Consider the following 7,910-nt stretch of genomic DNA (forward strand, 5'->3'; position numbering starts at 1 on the left):
ACTAACAGTAGAAATGCATGCTTTTCGAGGTATTTCTATGCAATAAAAACTGTAATTTAATCAGTGCAAGAGACAGATGTTGTTAATGCCATACTGTGGAACATTCTGGAAATAGCTATAAAATAAGACAAATAAAGTTACACATCGCACCTTTAAATTACAGGTGTTTTCCTGCCAGAAAACATTTTAGAGAAACTCTCCACAGATCTGACCTGGCCATGGCCTTGTGGTATCGCTGGCTTGATGTCTCCATGGAGTTTAATGCCATATTGTGGAGTATTCTAAGCAAAGCAACAGGGACGAGCAGGTGACAGACCATCCAACAGAAAAGTTTCATAGTGCACCTTTAAATGGAGTAAGATGAAAACTGTCCAAAAGCAGATGTTTAAACCTGGTTTATGGTTAATATCTTTGACATGATACAATAACTAGACAAAGCAGGTTTACGATTTACAGTAGATATTTGTTTTTGTAATCCATCAGAGTTAAAAGTGAAAGGTGAACTCTGTAATTTGTGGTTGGGTCTGTCACCTGCTTGTTTCTATGGAGATGTCATTACTCTGTCTGGAATATTCCACAGTATGACATTAAACAGTTCTACCTTACATTTATTCAATTACAGGTGGTTTTATGGCTCAAAATACCTAGAAAAACAGGCTTTCTGACTGTGAGTGGTATCGCCTCTCCACAGATGCAACCTGTAACTTGATCTGGTTTGGCCTCCATGAAGAAAGGTTTAATGCCATACTGTGAAAAAGCAATAACATCTCCATGGAGAAAAGCATTTGACAGACCCTCTGCCAGAAAAGTTACACAATGCACCTTTAAGTGTCTTGGTTGAGTTAAAGTATTGCACAAAAAGTCATTGGACTCACATCACCCTTATTTTTTACACTAAAAAAAAACCAAAAAACATTTACCCAGTTTTCTAATTTTTCATTTATTTATCTTCAAAACAACCATTTTAATATTTCTGTATATTGTCCATTTGTATAAAAAGAAAACACAAAACCTACTGTTTTCTGGGAGAAAATGTTCAGTTCAGTTATTGCTGGCAAAAACATTAAAGGTGCACTATGTACCTTCTATGGTGAAGGTACAGGTTCTGCTTGTCTCCATGGAGAGGTTAGTGCGTTGCTTGGAATTTTCCACAATATGGCATTATACTTGTATTTATTCAGTTACAGGTGTTTTTATTGCTAGAAAATACTTAGAAAAACATGTCAACATAATTTGAACTAGTGGTGTCATCTGCTTGTCTCCATGAAGGTTATGTTTAATGCCATACTGGGGAACATTTCAGGCAAAGCAATAAACAAATCCGATCAGGTTAAAGGCTCTATAATATACAAAACTGACTGAGCTTATAGCTATGTTCTAATGTTACCTTAATATACCTGGAGATGTGTTTTGTTCATTCATATGTTTGAGTAACTCTTTATTATTAGTTTGTCTACGTCTCCAAAACTCAAAACATTTTGTCCTCGTGATGTCATGGAGCAGTAGTTTTCAAGTTAGCAGCTCCTTTTACATTATAGTTCAGTAGAGATTGTCAATTCCAGGGGTGAAATGATTCGAATGGTTTTCGTGAAGAATTACTTAGTTTTAAAAACACAATGGAGCACTTCCTGTATTACCACATGACATCACAAGGTGGAACAGAGTGTTTTCTGTTTGAGAGAAGAACTAAAATGCAGTGTTTGTGTGTTAAAGGTGTGAATGAAACAAAACACAACTTGAGGTCTGTTTTTGATTAGAAAAAACATAACATAGATCAAAAAAATAGTGTAATATGGGCCTACTGGTATATTGTGTGTGATTTTGTGTGTGTTTGTTTGAGTTTGTGTGTTTGCGTGTGCGCGTGCATGTGCGTGAGGAGGATTATGATTCACCTAATGGCTGGAGTCTTATCACTATGCTACAGGCTCTCTCTCACCTCCAAGTCCGGCTCAGGTTTTGTATTGTATTGGTATCGAAATATTGGTTGTTTTCAGATGCCAGATTGGAATATCCGGAATGAGATCTTGCTATTTTTCTTTTTTTTAATATACCGATCGATGGTCCTCACTCCCTCCGTCATGTCTCAAATCCAACCAAAAATCGTCCAATCAGATTTGTTTTTTTGTGACTCATGAGCTTATTGGTCATCTGTCATTTACAACTAAAATAACATTTCTCTCACTTCAGATTCACAGTTTAGCGATTCGCTCATTTATTCCCCGTCATCACGAGAAATGTGTGTTCTGAACCACAGACAAGATTGTAATGTCTGCAAATTTAACTTATTTTGAGTTTTCTACCATCTTACAATGTTTTTCCTTCATCGAAAACATGCCTAAAGAAGATTTAGATGTCACTGATACATGTTTGAGTAATTTAGCGATCTCTCCCGAGCCTTATTCAAACCCAAAAACATGATACAAAACTGTGCATAACAACTTGACTGATGTGATGTGCAGTAGTTTCATTAGCTGGATGCAGTGAAGTGAAACTCAAAAAAACATGTTCATATATTGTTTTGGGCAAATTTTCAAAACAATAAAAGGTAACATGGTGATCTAAATATGTTCTGTGTTCGCAGTTAATACCCCACAGAAGTCAAATACCCCGTTTAAGTAAGGACAATGTGCTATGATATTCATTTTGTATTTGCATCGGTAGACTTTGGCATGAAATGTGTTTGTGTTACCTACCAAAGAACAGAAAATAAGATCTGAGAGTTATAGCCTTGCTGACTCAAGGTTAGACTTTGCCGGTCCATGTTGGTGCGAGCAACAACAATGTGTCATCAGTGAACTTCCGGCTCTCATTTAATTCAGTGCTTTCAGACGGCCTTACAAGAGACCACTGAACAAAGCGTAACAGTAGTAGTAGTCGTTGTTGTTGTAGTAGCTGTGGTATTAGTTGTAGCATCAGTTGTAACGGTTGTAGTTGTTGTTGTAGTATGTAGTATGTAGTTGTAGTTGTAGTTGTAGTTGTAGCCCAGTAGCCTATGTAGAGTACAGTTGTAGTAGTTGTTGTTCTTGTTGTAGTAGTTGTAGTATTAGTTGCAGCATCAGTTGTAACGGTTGTAGTTGTTGTTGTAGTATGTAGTTGTAGTTGTAGTAGTAGCCCAGTAGCCTATGTAGAGTACAGTTATAATAGAGTTGTCGCTGTAGTTGTAGTAGTAGTAGTTGCAGTAGTAGTAGTTGTAGTAGTAGCCCAGTAGCTTGTGTTTTAATATCAGTTGTAGTTTTAGCAGCAGTAGTAGTAGTAGTAGTTGTTGTTGTTGGAGTTGTAGTAGTTGTAGTAGTAGTTGTTGTAGTTGCAGCAGTAGTAGCAGTAGTTGTAGTAGTAGCCCAGTATCTTGTGTTGTAGTATCAGTTGTAGTATTAGTAGTTGTAGTTTTAGTAGTATCAGTAGTTGTAGTAGTAGTAGTTGTTGTTGTTGTAGCCCAGTAGCTTGTGTTGTAGTATCAGTTGTAGTATTACTAGTTGTTGTTGGAGTTGGAGTTGTATAGTAGTAGTAGTTGTTGTAGTAGTAGCCCAGTAGCTTGTATTGTAGTATCATGTGTAGTTTTAATAGTATTTGTAGTATTAGTAGTAGATGTTGTAGATGTACTAGTAGTTGTAGTAGTACTAACGGTAGTAGCCCAGTAGCCTGTGTAGAGTACAGTAGTAATAGCAGTAGTAGTAGTAGCAGCAGTAGTAGTAGTAGTAGTAATAGTAGTAGTTTGATGAGTAATACTACAGTGCAAATAGTTGAGACAGCTCATTCAGTCCAGTTTAACACATTTGAAATGAAGACAGCGCCTCCGCCTCCTGTTTGACCTTTACTCCTGAATTTGAACGCAGTTGTTTATGGCCTTTTGTCTGTGTATTCATGTTTGACCAAAAAGACAAGCAAATATGAACTGTGTAATAGCAACTGTACTACTCACGGGTCTCTTGAGTTACTTGTTTATGGCGACATTTTGAGGACTTTCCCCTTTCAGAATAGCATATGATATTTTGTTCTGAAATGTTAATTGCTGTGGCCACAGTTTTCATCGCTCTGAACCCCATGGATAGTGTGAAATGGTGTCATATTTAAAGGTCCTTTAGTACGCAAAACTGACCCTTGTGAGATTTAAGCCATGTTGTAATCTTGTTACCTCCTCAAAAACATGCCTGGAGTTCTGTTTTGTTTCATTCACACATGTTTGTGTAACTCTTTATTAGTAGTCTGTTTACACGTCCAGAGTTCAAAAGGCTTTGTTCCACCTTGTGATGTCATGCGGTGGTACTTCCCATGTTCCACGATATGGCATTAAACTTATATAGCTTGCATTTATTCAATTACAGGTTTTTTTTTATTGCTAGAAGATACTCATAAAAACATGTCTGATCAGTAATTTGGCCTAGTGGTGTCACCTGCTTGTCTCCATGAAGGTTATGTTTAATGCCATACTGGGGAACATTTCAGGCAAAGCAATAACCAAATCCGATTAGGTTAAAGGTTTTATATTACACAAAACTGACTGAGCTTTTAGTCATGTTATAATGTTATTTTAACATATCTGAAGATGTGTTTTGTTCATTCACACATTTGAGTAACTCTTTATTCTAAGTTTGTCTATGTCTCCAAAGCTCAAAATGTCTTGTCCCACCTTGTGATGTTATGAAGCAGTAGTTAACAGCTCCTTTTACCTTTTAGTTCAGTAGAGATTGGCAATTCCAGGACTGAAATTATCCAAATGATTCTGGTGAGGGTGTACAAAGTTTATAAACACGATGACTTCCTGTATTGCCACATGACATCACAAGGTGGAACAGAGTGTTTTCAGTTTGTGAGAAGAACTCAGCCTAAATATTAAACATGTGTGAGTGAAACAAAACACAACTCCAGGTGTCTTTGCGATGACGAAACAACATTAGAACATAGATCAGAAAATAGCGTCATATGGGCCCTTTAAGGTATGACCATTAATAACAACAAATTATTGCGAACGCATTTTAAAATATACTCCAAACTGTATTTAAAGGCAGTCCTGGACCCAATCATTACACCTTGTAGTAGTCGTTTTTCCAAAGGTTAAGTGTTATGACGAGGTGGGAGGAGGTGAGACTGTCCATTGAAGCGTAGGCCCACATGCGCATTTGAAATTAAGATACTACCTTTGTCTCCCCTTAGACCTATGAGGGCCAGACTAGAGAGAGGGAGTGTGAGAGGGAGAAAGAAAGAGAGAGAGAAAGAGAGAGAGCGAGGCCAGTCTTGTAGTCTTCCCATTTCATTCACGGTTTAATTGTTTATGCGCAAATCGTGGACTCCACAAACCAGGACCGAGCTGGCTGGGTCCAGTTGGCTGCGGTGCTTGTATTTTTTCTATATTTCGCAGTACAGGCCTGGTAGTTTTTTCTCCCCCCGGTTGCCGTAACGATAGCTGATTTGATAAGACCTTCTCCTCGGCGCCACACTCCGGGGGACCGCAGGGAAGACGTAACCATGGCGACGGCCGGCCCGAGGTGTCACGCTATAATTGGGCCACGGCTGCACTTCCTGTGAGCCTTCAGTCAGGGGGGACGGTGTGTGCGTGCGAGCGTGTGCGTAAGTGCGCGTGTGCGTGCGTAAAAGTGTGTGCGTAATGGTGTTTGTGTGTGTGCCAGCAGTGCGCGTGACTCGTGGGCGGGTATTTATCTCGGTGTGGGGACTAAAATCTGTACACGTGGGTTTCAGCTTTCTGTTACACGCAACGTTTCGCGGACTTTTTTCCAAATTCATCAGATGTAGGAGTTTGTTTGAAATTGTTAATCGCTATGGCAACACTCCTAGATGAGTCGGAAAACCACTGATACACACTTAATCCATGGGGACCCGCCTTCTTTTTGAGGACAAACATCAACCCCTCGTGACGTAAACCCTTTATTAATAGATCAACAACACGATTTAAAGTTAAGATACGGGTTAAAATAAGCTAAGACTTGGGTTTAGGTTTGGATCAATCTTCAGGAAATGAACGCAAGTCAATGGAACGTCCCCGAGAAGCGTCGAAACCCAACCAGCGTGTGTCTGCGTGCGTGTGCGTGTCCGTGGCTTGTGTAGTCGTGGAGGTGGGGGGTTGTGCGTGCGTGCGTGCGGTGCCTGTGGTGTTTGTCAGGCAGCGAGGGAAGCGGAGAGGCTGAGAGAGCGAGGGAAAGAGAGAGAAAGAGAGAGGAAAGAGAGAGAGGGGTGGAGGAGAGAGAGAGAACTCAGCACGGAGCCAACGTAGGACACTGCCAACTCATGGAGAAACACGCAGAGCTCCAACCAACGAGAGGCACGCAGCCGTTTTTCCACTGAAACAGAACGAACTGACTGAAACACGAAGACAGGGAGGGGCACGTGACTGGATAACATAGCGGCGTCAAACTGCATAGGTTAATTACGCAAACAATTGTAACTAATGTGTTCAATTCACTGTCAAATGCCCCAGGGGTTATTGTTCTGTTAATGTGGGCCCCTACAGGAGGCCCCTACAGGCTCAACATATATTAGTCATACATTTATTCACCTCAATTATCACACGGATCAAGATATGACATAATGTGACCACACCAATCAGAGTTACTATTGCATAATCAGCTATATGACCTCTGGGTGGTACCTGACATTACATCATACAGCACCCTTTTTAGTGTAACCTCAGATGAACTATTCACAAACACCCTTCTGTGACCTGCTATGTGAAAGAGAAAAGCGTGTGGCTACAGATGCCTGGATGATAACTTCGTATTCATGGATTTCAGTCATTCTGTTCGGCGAAAAAGTCCTCAAAATGTCACCTATCGTCTAAACAGAAAGCACAAACCCATGAATTGGTCGATGCTTTACTTAGTAGATAGGAACACGAGCCAGTATTCTTGCATCTTTTTATTTATTTATTTTTTTTTTAAATCCACAAATGTTGAGATTGATTATTGAATTGACAAGGCCCATTAACTCTCTCCGTTTACTCAAGTACACACAATATAATCAGCACACCATCGATTGTGTGTTAAAGGTCCTATATTACACAAAATAGAATCTTATATCAGCTTTAAATCATGTTACAATGTTATTACATCCTGAAAAACTGGAGTTGTGTTTTGTTTCATTCACACATGTTTGAGTAATCCTTTATTATGAGTCTGTCTACTAGCCAGGCTGTCACCACCTAGTGCCTCCGCTCCATTTCATTTCTCTCCAGCGACTAGGTCAGGAATCAGAATACACTAGACGGTTCGCAAAAACCCCGGAAGTGCAAGTTCGGGCACCAGCCAATCAGTGAAGAGCCATATTTTCAGTGTTGTCAACGGTTCCCAAGATCGAAGGATTTAAAGCCGGAACAAAGAGAAAGTTTGGTGAATTTTATCAAGGGGAAAGATGTTATTGCCCTTCTTCCTACTGGATTTGGGAAAAGCTCAATATACCAGTTGGCCCTGTTAGTGGCGCATTAGATATGTCACGAACAAATAGCAGCGATTGATTAAATGATAAAAAGTACCCGCCTACCATCGAGCAAACAAATTCTAACTGCGAGGTCATATGGTTTCTACAAAGTGAAACCGGCTGAAGAATCAGGCTATTTATCTACATCTCCAAAGCTCAAAATGCTTTGTTCCGCCTTGTGAGGTCATGCAGTGGTAGTACTATTTAACTTTAGTTCAGCAGAGATTTGCAATTCCAGAGCTGAAATGATCCAAATGATTCTAGTGAAGGTGAGTTTAAAAACACAGTGGAGAACTTCAAATGACTTCACAAGGTGGTACAGTGTTTTCCATTTGAAGGAAGAACTAAACATGCAGGATTTGTGTGTCAAACATGCGTGAATGAAACAAAACACAACTCTTGGTATGCTTGTGATGAGGAAACACATTCTAACAAGGATCAGAAAATACACACTACGCTAAGAAACGCCATGTGTTTTTGATGAT

Source organism: Boleophthalmus pectinirostris, unplaced genomic scaffold (assembly GCF_026225935.1).
Source record: "Boleophthalmus pectinirostris isolate CB_2022bp ecotype Guang Dong unplaced genomic scaffold, ASM2622593v1 HiC_scaffold_23, whole genome shotgun sequence".
Taxonomy (NCBI): Eukaryota; Metazoa; Chordata; class Actinopteri; order Gobiiformes; family Gobiidae; genus Boleophthalmus; species Boleophthalmus pectinirostris.